Source organism: Mesoplodon bidens (assembly GCF_964165515.1).
Source record: "Mesoplodon bidens genome assembly, chromosome: 14".
Classification (NCBI taxonomy): domain Eukaryota; kingdom Metazoa; phylum Chordata; class Mammalia; order Artiodactyla; family Ziphiidae; genus Mesoplodon; species Mesoplodon bidens.
Window position 1 is genome coordinate 53,481,324 of NC_138170.1, and position 18,471 is coordinate 53,499,794.

The 18,471-nt window shown below is 40.7% G+C and overlaps 1 long non-coding RNA gene across 2 annotated transcripts in view; it reads right to left on the reverse strand.

Annotated features, from left to right (window-relative positions):
• LOC308628122 overlaps window positions 1-18,471 on the reverse strand; it is an 84,756-nt gene that overhangs the window by 46,651 nt on the left and 19,634 nt on the right. For both annotated transcript variants that reach the window (XR_014017498.1, XR_014017499.1), the window contains exons 2-3: window positions 5,264-5,354; window positions 2,209-2,312 (exon numbers count right to left, since the gene is read on the reverse strand). This is a non-coding gene — a long non-coding RNA (uncharacterized lncRNA). The remainder of the gene's footprint in view (window positions 1-2,208; window positions 2,313-5,263; window positions 5,355-18,471) is intronic.

Below are 18,471 nucleotides of genomic sequence, written 5' to 3' on the forward strand. Positions count from 1 at the left end.
ATCTAATCCGTTAGTCCTGAGAGATGATTCAGTCACATCGAGCCTCTGGGAGCCCTATAAGACTATCACTCTGTTCCTTTTGATCATGTATCTCCTCCATACAGCAAGAGCTTCTCATTCCTACTGCCATCCCCACACACCCTATTCTCCTTTGCCTGGCTAAACCTTACTTATTCTGAAAAACCCAGCTTAAATGTCACCTTCTCCTTACTTATTGTTTTAGGCACATATTTTTGCTCTCATAGCCCTTGACAAACGCTGTATTGTAATAGTTGACTTATCTGCATGGCTCCCCAACTACATTTTAAGTTCCTCCAGAGCAAGGACTATGTGTTATTTATTTAATTATTTATTTATTTTTGTCAGAGTTTGGAGCAGAGAAAGGTTTATTGCAGGGCCAAGCAAGAACAGGGTGGCTCATGCTCAAAACCCGTAAACTCCATGTCTTATTTCTTTTGATATATTCAGCAACTGATACAGTAATTAGCACTAGTAAACAAATATTTATTGGCTGAATGATGGTTCTTTGGCTTAAAATGTTCCTGCTCCCATCCCTGACTGGTCCAGCCGGTCTCAGTTGGACAGTTTCCTCCATTTACAGATGTGAAATTTTCTGCATCAGTCCTAAGCCTGTTGTATCTTTTTCCTCACTGAAACTCTGGGCTTTGTTTTCCATGGCTCACCCGTGATGAAAAAGCTTCTTGTCCACTCCATTACGCTCCTACCTAAAGGATGTTGGAATAAAGAAATGACACCTTACCGAATGAGGCCCTGGCCAGTTCCCCTCCCAAGCTGAGTTTCAGATCATGATTCCAGCTGACATCAGGCAGCTGTTAGATGAGAGTTTTTCTCTTGCCCTCCCAACCCCCATGATTTGCCCCCAGCCCTCCCTCATCCCTGGGGAAATCACTTCTCTTTTTTTTATTTTGGGCCACATCAGCGTTTTGCAGGAGCAGGCAGCCATGCCTTGTTTGAGCTGTGATCTAACACCAGCTGACAGGTGGGTTTCAGGGGTGTCTCTGGGGCCATGGCCTGGTTAGTGGATTTACCACTCTAAACTCAATTACAGGAGACTTTCAGGCTCCACAGGCAATTCCAGTCCCTTTTTGATAAAAAACTCTGGTGAGTATATAAGTCATGATGATGATAGGGTCCTGCCATTTAATATTCATTGAAGTACACAAGTTTGGAAATTGGAAGCAGAGTTTCATCCATTTTCATATTTATATCAACATGAAGCTTTAAAAAGGATCCCTCCTTTGCTCCAGCAATCTTGTCGATTTCTCTTTTGGAATGTTAAAGACAAACTGGCCACAGATTTTGTTGTTTTAAAAAATTAGAAATATCTGAAGTTATAATTATGAAAGTGTGAGCTTCGAATCTGTTCATCTTCAACTCAGAACTAATTCCTGCTTTTCATTTGAACTCCTGGGAGAGGTAGGTAACAGATAAGTCAAAGCTGTTGCCGTTTCCGGCAGCTAGATTTTTGGATTTAACTTTGCTATTGGAGCTCAGGGAGTATAGCCAGCCTAAGTAATGCAAAAACACCCCACTTTACGTAAAGGTAACAGTCACAAAATCACACTGTTCATGCTCACCAATAAAAGTTACAGGACTGTTCAAAGAGGGAGACTTGAAACCTGGGGAGAAAGAGTTAGCAGTGAAGAGTGTGGGGAATTGTGGTGCTGCCTGCCTCATTCCTGCTTCTTCTTTTTTTTTTTTAATGTGGATGAATGTTTAAGTATGGTGCTGTAGTTGAAGGCATCTCTTTTAATAATGCAACACACAGCTTCCTGAGGGGACAGCAGTCGATTTGGAAACTGAATATGGTGCACTCTAAATTCTCCTCCCCGAGGAAAGCTGACTAACTGGGAAGTGCCATGAGCTAGCATGGGGACTCATTCTGTCAAATCAACTTGCTGGAAAGGCACTATGCAGAATCTTCTCCAGTCTCCGGGAGCTAATGTGAGCAGACACTTGTGACATTAGACAGTGCAGCAGGCCTGGCATAAAGGAAAAGTTCACCATCCGCCAACAAGGTGGTCTTTAGATGACAAGGATAAAGAAATCAGTGCAAATTTGTTAATGTAACAACTTGGAAAAGTGTGCTTCAAAAAAAAAAAAAAAAAGCCACCCTATGGGGAGAGAGGATCAAAAGAAAAGGAAGGCAAGAACAGCACTTGGAAGCTTTCTTTGGGCTTTCTGCACCTTTGGGGCCATTGCCTTTTCTCCTGGTCCTTCTTCTAGGCTGGGGTATCTTCAGTTAAGTGAGTGAGTCCCAAACTTTGTCATTCCATAAGCCATTGCTCCACCTAAAACCAAATAAAGTAAAAGAGAAGTAAGGAAAGGAAAAGCAAAGAAGAGAAAAGAGAATTCTTGTGCCTTTGCCATTCTGGAGTAAATAACAGCTTTCCTATTTGAGATGGGTGATCACCTCACTGTCTCTAAGTGAGAATTCTTTTATATTTTTTAAAAGGCAATCATATATTTAATTTAGTTATTCATTTATTTTTGGCTGTGTTGGGTCTTCGTTGCTGCGCGTGGGCTTTCTCTAGTTGTGGCTCACGGGCTCTAGAGGGCAGGCTCAGTAGTTGTGGCGCCCGGGCTTAGTTGCTCCGCAGCATGTGGGATCTTCCCAGACCAGGGCTCGAACCCATGTCCACTGCATTGGCAGGCGGATTCTTAACCACTGCACCATTAGGGAAGTCCCTAAGTGAGAATTCTTATTTGTCTGATCTTGGCGTACTAGTCCTGGAGGAAACCTGAAGTGATTATTACCTGGCAAGAGATATGGTGATAAGTGTCTGTGTCTGTCACAAACTAGAAGCAGATGCCCAAAACTGGATCAAGTATTTTAAGAATGACAGCACTATAGGGGAAAAAATGTAGTTATCAATATCAGATATAGACGAATGTGATTGTGTTGAGTGTCTGATTCACACAGGTGGTTTTGCCAGGGTTTTCCTCCTTGGTTGGGTCAATTTAATCAAAATGGAAATTTGATGTAGCATACTTATTCCATAGTTAAATAAGAAAAACATATGACATGCTTTTGAGTATGACCTGCTACACCAGCTCTTCCATGGCAGCTGTGAGAGCACAGGTTCTAGAGAAAAACACCCTGAGTTCAGATCCTGCCTCTGCCACTTAATAGTTTTGATCTTGGGAAAATTGTTTAAGAAAAAACATTTACCTCATAAGGTTATTCTGAAAACACCTGCCTCATAAGAGTATTATAACATCAGTGAATACATGGGACTTCCCTGGTGGTCCAGTGGTTAAGACTCCACGCTCCCAATGCATGGGGCCTGGGTTCGATCCCTGGTCGGGGAACTAGATCCTGCATGCTGCCACTAAGAGCCCACATGCCGCGACTAAAAGATTCCACATGCCGCAACAAAGATCCCATGTGCCACAACTAAGACCCAGTGCAGCCAAATAAATAAATATTTTAAAAAAGATAACATCAGTGAATACATGTGAAGTTCTGAGATCAGTGTCTGGGAAATACTAAGTGCTCTATAAATTTTGCCCATGATTATTATGTAAATGAATCTAAATGGGTTCCCATAGGTTCTTAATGATTATAACTAAAAAGAAGAGTTCTATGGCCAGATAAGCCTATGAATCAGGTTTAGCACAATTAAACAATTTTTTTTTTTTTTTTTTTTTTTGCGGTATGTGGGCCTCTCACTGCTGTGGCCTCTCCCGTTGCGGAGCACAGGCTCCGGACGCGCAGGCCCAGCGGCCATGGCTCACGGGCCCAGCCGCTCCGCGGCATGTGGGATCCTCCCAGACCGGGGCACGAACCCGTATCCCCTGCATCGGCAGGCGGACTCTCAACCACTGCGCCACCAGGGAGGCCCTAAACAATTTTTTAAAACCATAGTATTTCTCAGAGCCTTCCCCATGCAAATGTGTATTATAAATACCCAAGGAAGAATTTACTTCCTAATTTTTTTCACAGCCAGTGCCATTCCCCAAGTGAAGGAACAACAGTATTCACAACCTCTGGTTCAGAAGTTAAGAAAATTGAGTCGTGGTTGCCTGAACCACTAGGATGAAAATTTAAAGCATACTGATTAATTACCATATAGACCAGGTAGGTCTTACTTAAAACTTTCCTTTTTAAAACGGCATCTTATAAAGTGGGATTGGCAGGAGGCAGAATTGTATATGGTTAAAACACAGACACTACAGTTGGACAGACCTGGGTTTAAATCTGTCAAACAAGTTATTTAATATCTCTAAGCTTCAGTGTCCTCACCTGTAAAATGGGGGCAATAATGATATTTACCTGCTAGGCTTGCTATATGAATTAAATGAGGTAATTCCTGGCTCTGTTAGCTATTATTGATGCATATATCCCACAGAGGGGCTAATATTTGTCAACAAATAATGAGTTAGTTATTCTGTTCTCAACTACTCTACTCATTCAGAGACCCTGATGCCTCCAAGGTGGCTGTAGGAAAAGCACTGCAATGGGGCTCAGCATCTGTGGGCTTTAGAGCACCCTTTCTGCTTGATTGAGTAGTTAGTTGATGGAAATATATCACATGTTTACTGACATCATCAGGCCTCCCTATGCCATTTCCTCTTCTGTGAAAAACAACAGTAGCACCCCTTTCCTACCTGTCTCTGGGTTATTGTGAGATCAGATCCCTGATTCTCATGTTCATATGGTTTTCTTAAAGTATAAAGGCTTATAGCTTTTTCAAAAATAATTTAATGAATGCTTACTATATTCTAGGTGGTGTGCTGGGTCTTACATGTAATACCTCATTTTAATCCTCACTATCAGGTGGGTATTATCATGCCTACTTTAGAGATGAGGAAACTGAAGGCTGGGAGGCTAGATACTGCTCATTTCCCCCAAGGTCTCATAGCTAATAAGTGATAGAACCAAGAATCAACTTCAAAGGTCTTAGAACCACTGTGCTTTAAAAAATAATACCATTAAAATACATTGTAAGTTTGAGATTAGTATTGGCCACATACAATTCATCTCTCTACCAGGTTCTACAGAGATCTTTCTGACGTTGTAAAATCCTTAACTTGGAAAGCACACAGCAGTTACATGAATGAAGATGAAGCATTGGGTAGAAAATAGAATGATCAACACAGGATCCACTCTCTTAACTGGATGATTATTTATGGACACTGGCTAGTTAATTAACTTTCCCTGTGACCGATGTATATTTGCTATGATTATTACTATGATTAACATATGTTTGAGGACACCAACTGGAGAAAATCCAGTCACCTGTGTTAATTGATCTCTACCTCCTAGTAGTTCCTGGATGGGAAACTGACATGCACAGCAAGCAGCTTCATGGACTGAAGTTGAGCAAGGTCTGTCAGAGAGGGAAAATCCATATTAATGATATGCTATAAAACACTTTTTGTTAGTTACATATATTCCTTTACTTTCATTTCCCAAGAATAGCTCAGCTGTCAAAGCATTTCCAAGATTTCCATATATTCGGCAAATACTGTGCGATTGAATTATTGCTCTGAGAGAAGCTGCAATTAAAACACATTAATCATTGTAACAAAGGATCCTTATTGAGGCTGACAAAGGTGGTGAAATCTGATGAGTAATTAGTCTGGTTAATCTTTTAAAAGTGAATTAAACCGCTAACAAGTTAAATCACTGTGATTTTCAAAATAAGCCTCCAGGGTGAGCAGAGAATGGGAATATTATCATCATTTTAAAAAGATATTTTCTTCCTCTTTCTCATCCCTGGGCTTGCACTGGAGGCCCTGGGTTAGAATAGCAGGACCCAGGGGAGGAGCTAGGGAGAATGAGGCTGGTCAAGCTTTTTCCCACAATGATTTCTCAATATACCTAAGAAAGTCTTACAGTGGATGGAGGAGGAACCATGCATCGTGACCTTTAAATCTGATTCAGAACTAATATGGCACCTGCTTACCAGCCATTCTCAATGACCTCTGGCGGATATATCATGCCATTCTGATTTCTTTCCCACCAACCATGACAACAGGGTCACTCTCGTATAACTTTGCCTTTTGCCCTTCCCTCTAGTCAGATGGCTTATTCTTCCAGACAACACCTCTCCTCTTTGCCTGTCAATTGCTGTGAAAGATCTGCCGTACCCTGAAATGAACTGAGATGGGCAAATGTGAACTAATAAATCATGGGAAATGGAACAACAGGATAATCCTTTGGGCTAAAGTCTTTACTTTGGCTGAGCCTCCACAACTTTTGGGAGGTTTAGTGGATGTTGTGATGCATGGTCCAGATGCCCTTCAGGTAGGAAGGACTTGTTTCTCCAGCTGCTAGGAGCGCTGCTGGCATTTGGCCCTCAGCTGTTAGCCTTGAGTGAAGAAAACTGCCCCTCCAAGGTCATGCTTCCTGCCAGGGGCAGCTGGCACCCATTTACTGATGAATGTGGGGGTATAAAGACTGGCCTGACTTGGAACAACTCCAAGGGGGTCATTCTGATTCTGGAGTTCCCTGGGGGGTTGGCTAAGGCCTTTGCTGGGAGATTATCGCAGCCCAATTTCTCCCTTATCCAATCTTAATTTCTTCTCCTCCCTATAGGTATTAATCACAAGAGGACTCCCTAACAAATAAACTGACTGCTAAACTGCTTCTCGGAATCTGCTTACGGGGACTTCCCTGGTGGCACAGTCCCCACTGCAGGGGACATGGGTTCGAGCCCTGGTCCTGGAAGATCCCACATGCCGCAGAGCAACTAAGCCCATGCGCCACAGCTACTGACCCTGCGCTCTAGAGCCCATGCTCCACAACAAGAGAAGCCACCATGATGAGAAGCCCACACACCACAACGGAGAGTAGCCCCTGCTCACCGCAACTAGACCCAACGCAGCCAAAAGTAAAATAAAATTTTAAAAAATGATGGTGAGAAAGAACAACCATTAAAAACAAAATAAAAGAATCTGCTTTCTGGAGGCCCCAACCTATAACAGAAGATGTCTCATTTGTGAGATGGAGGTCTCTAATGACTATTGATCCAATAACAGCAGATGGGAAAAATGAATTGGCCAAGCTCCCAACTCAGCTACCTCCCAGCTCTACATACTCCTACAGCAAGAGTATTCCTACCAACAGATGCTCTAGGAGATGTCAAGGATCATTCCAAGAGAGAGAGATCATTGCTATCACAGATGAAAGGCTTATAGCTTTAAAAAGCAGGTGGATCTTAAATTATTCAAGCCTAGTTACTTAACTTTTCTGGTTTTTTTCATCTGCACAGTGAGCAGATACAATCAGCCTCACAAGCTTATTGGTTAAGTGAGATGATATATGGCAGTTGCCTGATCCCAAATCCTACCAAGGGTTTATTTCTCTTTTATACATCCTCCATCCCCCTCACCCTGTTTTCCAGATTCCAGGAAAATCACTGCTTTTCTTTTTTTCTGATTGAGTTCATCTACTCCACGGGTGTTTCGGAGATTCCATTTCAGGTGTTCATTCACCCATCTTCAGACCATGAAGTCTCTCTTGAGACAGCTGGTCTCATCAATTAGATGTCCATACCTGTTAATTCTAATGGGGGTGAGGGCACCTCACTGTAATTCCCTGGGAACTGACGACACTTTGCATTTGGAAAATACAGGGGACACAGCCCAACATTGTTGAAGAGTGATTATTTTCAGTTTAAATCTGGGCTCTGTGCCTGGTTTTGTGTATGGCAGCCACTTCTCTCCACTAAACTGTAAGTTCTACGAGGGCAAGTAGCATATCATCTCTTGTCAGCCACCGGACCTAGCCTGGAGGTAGTGTTTGTTGCCAAATTACTTGGGGGTGTTGACAAAGAAACTGATAAGAGAATAAGCAATACCCATAAAAATTACATGTCCTGGGATCTCCCCAATCACTCTGTGGCAATTTCCAAACCTCCTTAAATATTCTTTAATCTCCCGGTAATGCTCCTGTCACAGGTAATTGTGAACAAAAGCCAAATTTACAATGTTTTTGTCATGATCAGACCCCTGTCTCTATTGCAGCAAATCTAAAAAAACCTGTAAAAGTATCAAGGGAAAGTTTGGGAATCTGGCTAAAATTGGACCTCAGAGAAAAGTGAAATAGAATTGAGATTTTTGGCCCAGGATAAGGGAAGTTCTACTAACTCCCTTCCCATGAAAAGGTCTATTGTGAGGAAACTGTTCAAGTCTTCCTTGACTTCCCATAGGAACAAACAAGACTGAAGCAGAAAGGACTTTGGCTAGGATTACGGAAGAATACTGAAATCTTTAGAGATTAAATCAGACTACCGTGTGTGTGTGTGTGTGTGTGTGTGTGTGTGTGTGTGTGTGTGTGTGTGTGTGTGTGTGTTTTACTTTCAGGATTGCTTTTTAAATATTTTGTTTTATAGCTATGTAACATACTCACATGGTTTCAAAGTTAAATCTACAAAACAATGTTTATTCAAAGAATTCTAACTATCCCTGATCATCCTATTCTATTCTCTCCCTCTCCCCTAAGAAACATGTTTATGTTTTTAGTTTGTTTTGGCCTATATCCCTTTTAAAATCTCTTTTTTCCTTTTTACTCGCTATTACCCTTCAGTCACTCATGTATCTATTGAGCTTATTATTCTCTTTTGTGTTTTCCTAATTTACTCTTCATTTCTGAAATAAAATTTTCCCTTTATTTCGAATTCTTTCCTGGGTTTATCATCTCATTTCCAAAATTTTCAGATTCTACATTGTCATTCTTTTATATCTTCTATCAGTTTAAAAAGTTTCTTTTAGCTTGTCTGAAATATTAGGACCTTCTTTTCATCCATTTCATGAGCATCTTTTTCTAAGTGGCTTTTAGTTCGGGGGTGAAAATATTTCCTTGATGCCCCAGCCTCAGTGCCCTTCATCTTCACTCCTCTCTACACACCTCCACCCAGGACCCTTCCCAGGAACTGACTCAGAGATTCTACCCTCCCCACTCCTCCAGGGTCTTGATCCCCCCAATTTCTGTCGCTTCTCTTTTTCTGTACTTTTAACCCCTCCCTCTCTACTGGAACTTTTCCTTCAGCATATAAACATGTTTGTATCTATCCTATCTTTAAAAATTAATGCAAACTGCCCCCCTTCCCATCTTATATCCCCCTTTAGCCATCTTCTTCTCTTATTCTTCTCTTAGCCAACCTTTTGCAAAGTCTGTTTGCATTATTTCATTTCCCATTCCCCTGTCAACCCGTGTCAGTTAGCCGATGCCTACGCCCCTCTGCTGAAACTCTTGCTGAGGTCACAAATGACTTCTTGGTTGTTAAATCCAATGACCTTTTTTCAGTTTTTATGTTATGTGACCTGTTTCTACTTTCAGACACCACTGACCACCTCCTCTTTCCTGAAATGCTCTCCTTTGCTAGCTCTCTTTCTTTGATTTCTCCTTCCTCAGCCAACCACATAAATTTGCTATTCTGGGGGTTCCATCCTTGGCCCTGGTCTCTCCTCTTATCTCCTGCCCTCCCTGGGTGATCTCATTCACTGCCTCAATTTCCACTACCACTCAAATGTTAATCATTTCCTATTTACTACTTATTTATTTATACCCCTCCTTATTAAAAATTAACTTAAGACATTTTAGTAAGACATACAGTGAAAAAATTAACGGAGAAAATCTAGGCAAAGGGTGGTGGGGGGGGTCTACAAATAAGGTAGAACATAAAAATGTGGTTCTAAGATTTCTTGTAGCCAGTGCAAAAAGGAAAACAGAATAACGCATACATTTCACGATTTGCTCAATAGAAGCACAGAATTCACAGTTCTGAGACACAAGCTTTTGGGTCCCATAAAGTCCTCATAAAGGGGACATTGCACTGTGTTATGGTGTGTTCTTAAAATATATTAGTGTAGGGCTTCCCTGGTGGCACAGTGGTTGAGAGTCCACCTGCCGATGCAGGGGACACGAGTTCGTGCCCTGGTCCGGGAGGATCCCACATGCCGCGGAACGGCTGGGCCCGTGAGCCATGGCCGCTGAGCCTGCGTGTCCGGAGCCTGTGCTCCACAATGGGAGAGGCCACAACAGTGAGAGGCCCGTGTACCGCAAAAAAAAAAAAATAATAAATATATATATATATATATATATTAGTATAGTAAATACGATGATGTTTTTCTACAAGCTGTTTTTTTAAAATAATGCCTCTCAATATTGATGAATTTTTTTTTTAAAGTAAACATATGGAGGGCCAAAACAACGTAGTCCAGGTACTCTGGTCTTTGACAACCAAGCCCATATTTTCAAACATTTTAACAGCAGACTTCTTTGTTAAAAAGGAAATCTCGGGCTTCCCTGGTGGCGCAGTGGTTGAGACTCCGCCTGCCGATGCAGGGGACGTGGGTTCGTGCCCTGGTCCGGGAAGATCCCACATGCCGCGGAGCGGCTGGGCCCGTGAGCCGTGGCCGCTGAGCCTGCGCGTCCGGAGCCTGTGCTCCGCAACGGGAGAGGCCACAACAGTGAGAGGCCCACGTACAGCCAACAAAAAAAAAAAAAAAAAAGGAAATCTCATGCGGAGTACTAACACTTAAAACCAATTCAGTTGGAACAGTTCTGATTGAAAGGGAAAGCAGAGCCCTTGTCCTTCCATCTCCTGTCCATCCCCACCTGCCCGAGAACCTCTGAGGTTCGGCAGAACAACTTCTGGAAGCCACCATCCTGCCTTAGATTCAAGGGTAAATTCAGAGAATCACATCTTGAATGAAATGCTTTAGACAATTCTCCGTAATTATACCCCGAAGCTGAACTTTGGATCAGTATTGACTAAGGACATGGGGCAACAATTATTCATCAATACACTAAGCAAATTAGCACAACTATTTTGGAAGACAATGTGGCAATACCTTTAAAAAGTAGCAATAAGTGGTAGTGAGTTCAAGGTTATATTCCCAAATATGTGTAAGTATTCTAAGTTGCCATTTAAGTACAGATCCACATGATGAAATGATTGGCCAAGTTGCAGATAGGATCAGGATTCTCATAGGCAATGGTTCTCAAACTTAAGCTAGCATCAGAGTCACCTGGAGGCTTGTTAAAACATAGATTGGTACACTCTACCTGCAGAATTTCTGATTCAGTAGGTCTGAGAAGGAGCCTGAAAATTTGCATATCTCACAAATTCCTGGGTGATGCTGATGCTGCTAGTCTGGGGACCACACTTTGAGAACCACTGTTCTTAAAGAAACTTAGGGAAACTTAAGGTGGCTACCTCACCTATCCAGAGTATCCAATTGCAGGTATGTAATATTCCTCAAAATATAATTTTGAATACAATCTAACTCAGATGTATAGAGCAATCCAGGCATTAAATTGCTATGTTTCAAATGGCAACAAGAAATGTTAAAACAAGAAAAATCTTAAAACATTGTCATCATCTTGGTCTTTAAAAATATACTATTAGTAAAGATGCCTAAATGTTTAATTGAGTGATACAACTTTCAGGTGGGTGAAAAAATAAAACAAAATCCCAAACCCTAGTTAACTTCTTTAATTCAGAGTGAGATTTCACATTTTTATTTCTTTTCTGTGAACTATCTTTTGATGCTATCCTTTCACCATTCTGACAAAACTGTTTATCTTTTTCTTAACAACTTAACACAACCTGGGTCTGCCATTGGGTTGCAAATATTTTCCAAGTTTGTCTTAACCTTGTGGTCATTTTTTAATATACATATTTTGAAATTTGTCATATTCAAGCATACATGTCAGTCTTTTTCTTAATATCTTATGATTCTGTATTTTGAAATTTAGAAAGTTCAAAATCTCTATTGAAGATTATATTTTAAAAATTCACCTATACTTTCCCTAACAATTTTTATGGACTTATGCTCTTTTTAAAAATTAACTAATTAATTAATTAATTTTTGGCTGCGTTGGGTCTTTGTTGCTGCACGCAAGTTTTCTCTAGTTGCGGCGAGTGGGGGCTACTCTCCAGTGCGGTGCGCGGGCTTCTCATTGCGGTGGCTTCTCTTGCTGCGGAGCATGGGCTCTAGGTGCGTGGGCTTCAGTAGTTGTGGCACACTGGCTCAGTAGTTATGGCACGCAGACTCTAGAGCGCAGGCTCAGTAGTTGTGGCACACGGGCTTTGTTGCTCCGCGGCATGTGGGATCTTCCTGGACCAGATCTCAAACCCGTGTCCCCTGCATTGTCAGGCAGATTCTTTTTTTTTTTTTTTTTTCGGCAGGCAGATTCTTAACTACTGCACCATCAGGGAAGTCCTGGACTTATGTTTTTATGTTTAATTCAAAGACTCATCCAAATTTTATCTTGATGTATCAGCTGTATTCTTTCCTCCAAACACTAGCCAGGTACCCTTAAGCTTTATTAAATTATCTAATATAAAGCTTCCCTTTTAAGGAAAAGGAAGAGATCAATATTTTCCAGAATTCCCTGGTGGCAAGAATCCCCTAAGGCACATATTAAAATATAAGTTCCCAGGCCCCTACCCAGGAGACTCTTGATTAATGTGGCGGGGGTGTGTGCAGGAATTTATATATTTTAATAAGTACCCCCAGGTGATTCTTATCCAGGAAGTTTGGCAAACACTGGAGCAGACTCTGCTCTGGATCTAAATAGACAGGACCATGCCATCAGAGATTGGATCTTGACATTTCTTGAGAGGTCTGGGAATTTATATTTCTTAGACCTGCTTCCTTAGACCTTCCACCAAGTTACCCAACCACAGCTCAAATCCAAACCGAATAGGTTCTTTCCAGCACCCTCTTACCGAGACATCCCATGGTTCCCCAGGGTGTGCGCTCCCTCACAGCAACAATAAACCCAATTTGTTCAACTACAGTACAGGTGTGTCCCTGGTCCTGTTTGGCTGAAGGGCATTGATAAAATACAAAAGCCTCTCTGGTAGTTCTAACATCTAAACAATTGCTGTAGTATCTGTTGATTTTAATAAAACATATGCTACCTTCAAATTACGCCATTTTTATTACTTTTAATAAACACTGTATTCTTTGTGAAAGTTAATTTGGGACAGTTATACAGTTGTGTCCCATGCATATGAATTCAGCTATGTGCATTTATCTCAAGAGTGAGTTTGTAATGGTTTGGTATGGTTCTTGCTCTTATGTCTCCAGCCCCTATGATACTACATATTCCTGTGGATGTGTATTCTATTGCATATTCTAGTGGAAGGAGAGATCATCCAAGTCCACAAAGCACAAACATCACTTGACAGTAGATTAAAAATAACAATATACAAAACAGTGATTGTAAAGAAACACAATTTTAAACACGAATACAAGCTCCAAATGGAAATATCTAAAAGTCTCTAGAGTCAGTCCTGAGGAAACAAAGGAGAATATTGCAGTCTCATATATACACTAATATGTATAAAATAGATAACTAGTAAGAACCTGCTGTATAAAAATAAAATAAAATAAAAAAAAGAATATTGCAGTCTCTGGAATTTATTGTGAAATGGAATTTTTATGAATCTCTACCAAACTTTTCCTAATTATTTGCATATTTGTTGCCTCATGTGAAAGAAACGTATCAAAATTACAATTAAATAAAAATGTTTTTGATCAACTATGAGTGAAGACACGTTGACAAATCTGGCTATACTGACTACTGAATGGGAATGTGCAAAGAAAAGCAGTTTTGATATAGTCAGTGACAAAGATGCAGAAGCTATATTTCAAAACCAGAAACTATAATGTTAGTATTCGTTCAGCTACAGACCAATAAGTAGGTATAAGTTTTTTCCCCTTTTTCAAAAAAAAAACTTATTAAATTTAAAGTGTCATTTTATTACCTTTTTCTTTTTTGTATAATAATATGTTTTCGTTTTATTTAAAGTTTTACAGGCACGATTATACACATGATATTCAGCAAAAGATTTTCACTATCTGCATTTTTCACTGGCCATTATTCTTGTGTGTGTGCTTACTGAGGTATAATTAACATTATAACTAATGTTAATTATAAACTAATTAACATTAGTTTCATGAGTACAACATAATGATTCCATATTCATATATATTGCTAAGCAATCACCACAATAACTCTAGTTAACATCTGTCCCCATACGCAGTCACAAAAAATGTTTTTCTTGTGATGACTTTCATTATTCCTTTGTTTCATCTATGATTATTACTGAATAATTGTGCTGAATAGCGAGGGAGTACTTAACAAGAATCTGCTCTGAGTATCCAACATATGAAGTGCATCACTGCAGACCAGGCTCTCTCTGCCTTGGGACCTCAGCCTGGAATGCACTTTCTCTTTCTCCTGCCAGGTAATCTTTACTCATGCTCAGGCCATAGCTAAAGTGATACTTCTGGGAAACCACCTTTAAACCTTCTGCAGTCCAGAGCTCCTGTATATTTCCCTCTGGACCTATATTTCCTTTTTTCATATTGTCCATGCTTGTTTAACTGTTTATTACTTCAGCTAGCTTGTGAGCAGCATAAAGAAAAGGCTTGTATTTCTCCTGCTTGCTCAATAAGTTTTTGCTGAGTGCATTAAATAATGAATCCCCACCCAGACACCTAAGGCAACAGATCAAATAAGTAATTGGCCTGAGCTACAGAGCAAGTCTTTTGGTAGAATTCCCAAAGTAGGAAATTTCTAAATAGGAAATTTTCTAGGAGGAATTCCCACAACAAACTTGTGAGAATCAAAAGAACCAACTTCAATTTTACCTTCCCTCTATTCTTCCAGTCCCTGCCTCTCTCTATGCTTTAATATCACAGAAGTGCCCCAGGAAAATTCAATGTAAAGATAAGGAAGGTAAAAATCCACTAGAGATGTCTAAAAACAAATAGAATATCAAGAGGAATAGGACTTGAGGAAAAAGAGAAGAGCAGGAATGTCCTCCACCCAGAATAGAACTGTGAGGGGCAAGCACTTCCCCCCTTAACCCCTGACCCTGACAGGTACAAAGTTCTCAGAATTAGGAGGAGTGAAGGGGCAACAAACTTGGGTCTCCAAGGCTGAGGCAAACCCAGAGGAAAGAAAACAAGACTGACTCCTGGGGAGGGGATCAGAGAGCCTCCAGTTTTCCTGAGGACCCATTGCTAGTCAGGTCAGCAGATAACAGGAGGCCAGGCATCCTGGATGAGCAATGCCTTGAGTTTTCCCTTGTCTTTAGCATTTTAACATGAGGATTCAGGGTGATAAACACTCACAAGTGACTTGTGTTCCCAAGAGCCCTTGGATCACTTGTGTTCAGGGTTAACACCCAATCCACAGGATGGCTCGCAGGGGACCCTGAGCAGTGCCGCAGCCTTGACCATCAGAGTTGCCCCAGATATGATATGAATATCCAGTGCTGATATGAATGTCCAGTGTGGGTAATTGAGTCTGCTTGCCCAGCAGAGAAACCCAGTATTCCACAAACAGAACTGCTGTACTGATTAAAATGTATGTTTTGAGGCAGAAAAAGATTCCCTACATTATAGTGGGACTGAGAAACTTGTATGTCAGGGTGAAGCCTGATACAAATTAAACAAATGCGTAACAAACCCTTCTGGAGAGGAGCTTATAATGGAAACACTGACGGGATATAATTATGATCTGGATTTTGATCACTACGTTCTACTGAAGACACCTCCGGTATACAGTAGTTATGTAAAATACCTGTACACTGTTGTCAAGTGGCATTTTAAAAAAGCATTAAAGTTAATTTTTAAGAGCCTCAAAAACCACAGTAATGATTAAATGAGGAAGCCAACACTGCATTCTCTTTGCTACAAAGGAATTCAAGAGAGGCAAGAGGAGGAGGTGACTGGTGGCAATCCACTTAAGTCCTGTCTGTTTTTCCTTCACTTCTAAGAGATTCTCAGCCTTCATAGTCTATTTTGAAGGTCTAATTGAAGGACTGGTACACAAATGTAGCCAGATAGCATTTTTCCAAATAATTAAACTCAACCAATACTTATGGTTTGCTTGTGGTACATACAACATAAATCACAATTATTGCTCTCAAGGAATTTACAATCTAGTGGAAGAGAGATAATCCAAAGGCACAAAGTACCAATATGCAAAGCTATGCATTGTAGATACCATGGGGCCTTAAGGCTCCTTATTTAGTTGGGAGATTAGGAAAAGCCTCTGAATATTCAGGGCTTAAACAATAGGCAAAGTCTTCAGGAATAGACAAAGGTGAGGAGTGTTTAGGGCATGGCAGGCAGAGCGAACAGTAAGAACTATGGTGTGGAGGCCCTTAAGGTCTGAATTGGGCAAAGCACTAGACAAGAGAGGTAAAACTTTCCAATGGGTGATAGTCGTTAGTACGAGGTCAGCCTGGAGTGAAAGACTGGAAAAAGACCCCATGAATGGCATGCTGACAACTTAGAACAATAAGAATGCTTTATGCATTGAAGATTTGTTATCAGGAAGAAGTCCCATCAGAGTCATGTTAACATCTCTAAGCAAGAACAAACCTGATAATGCCCCTTAGTGACAGAATTGTCCCTTAAAAAAAAAATAGATGTGCTTCAGATGCTTTTAATAGGTTCTAAATCCTTTTACACTTATCTTTCCTTCCTTTTTCTTCTCTCTTAATCAAAGAATACTACAATCCAGCCCTCAGATGTCAAACCTCAAGCTAAGCTTGATTGAGAAGTTTGCAGATGAGAATTAAGAAACCAGAAAAAAAAAAACCCTCAGATTATATACTCTTAGAATTAGACCACCCAGCTTCTGCAGCTTTCTTGTCCTTTTCTATCCTGGGTCTCAGCAGGAGGCAAGCTGGGGGCCTCAGACTAGGGAGGATTGGCTGGTCTTAGGATGCTATTATAGACAACAGAGTTCCATGTCTTGGTAATAAGGGAAAGTTGAGTTCAGAAGGGTAAAAGTGCCACTACTCATTATCTTCTTCCAGGGTCCTTAATCTTTGTAAAAACAATTAGTTTTAATTTTCTGAAAGCTTTGAGTTTTCTGTACATCTGTACACATCTGTACATCAAGTCTCTAAAGAGAGCACATGTGGGGCTCTCCTCCCCCTGGTGGGAGTCCAAAGAAAGGGAAGCTTGGTAGAAAGATTCATCTTTGAAATTCCTGAAAGATTCCATTCCACTGGTTTGGTACTGACAGATCTACTTCACCAAGACTAAATTCCTCTGCCTGGAGATGCAGCGTGCCGCCACAGCATCGCTGTCCATGGTGCTGACAACTACTGTTCCGCTAAGCAGACATGGTTGTTTCTCTTATTTCTGAGACACCGTTGATGGTGAATTGAAGGTCCTTGTGTGCGCTATGTCAAAATGGTCATAGTTGTATGTATTTTATCTTCTATCTGAAGAGTAACTTTATTTTTTATTATATTGCATAACAAAATTATGGTTTACATTTTCCAATGTAGGTAGAGGATTCACATACACTGAGAGTTCTACCATGTTTCCGTTGATGATAAAATATCTCCCTCTGGAAGGTATATGGGCTATCTGCTCTTCCCCATATCTCTCTACTTATAACTCTACCTGGCTTTGAAAGTACTCTCCAATCTGATAATACTTGCATATCCCTATCTCCTGCTTTCAGCACACACTCTCAGCAGCAGAGAGCAATTGCCTTTTCACCCCTCACATGCTATCAATCCCCTCTATTTCTTGACTCATTCTGGCTCCCAGACTGTAATTCCCCTCTATGACTTTCCTTCTTTCTCATAAAAACTCTACCCAGATTTCAATGTTCAGCTCCTACCCTGCCTCCTCCATGTAACCTTCTTTGATAATCCAATTACTTCATTCTTCCTCTTCTCCAAATTCTTTCAGAATTTGTTATTTGGAAAATCTGGCATTGCATCTGGGATCATAGCACATTTGGAAGGGAACCTCAACTTTAGTTCCGTGCCTGTGCCAAAACAGTGCAGTGGAAAGTGCGTATGTTTTAGTATCAGACAATTTTTTTTTTTTTTTAGTATTGGACAATTCTTAATTTCAGTTCTAACTCCTCCATTCCCTAGCTTGAGTTGAGGTACTTAACCTTTTAAAGCCTCCTTTCTTCTCTAATCATGAAGAAAAATGTTTAACCTATATATCATGAAATTATATGTGCATTATAAATTATTTGGCATACAATAGGCCCTCGGTAAGTGAGTTTTTGCTCTCTTCTTCCTCCCCACTGTAGCCTTCATACTACCTAGCACAATGTTGAACATATGGTAAGTGTGACTTTACTGAAATGCACAGAAAATTCAGTTTGACTATTCAGCTTTTCTGTGAAATCCACCTGCAAGGAACTGGCCATCTCTCATCAGGCACATTTTGGGCAGAGAAGTGTCCACAAGGCCTGAGAGAGCAAACTTAAGAGAGACCATTAGAGTAGATGTTAAACTACTTGGTTCTTGAAATGGTTATAGTGATGGTTAATTTTATGTGTCAACTTGACTGGGCTAAAGGGATGCCCAGAGAGTTGGTTAGACATAATTTCTGGGTGTGTCTGTGAGTATTTCTGGATGACATTAGCATTTGAATGGGTAGACTCAGTAGAGAAATAGACCTCATCAATGTAGGTGGGAATGATCC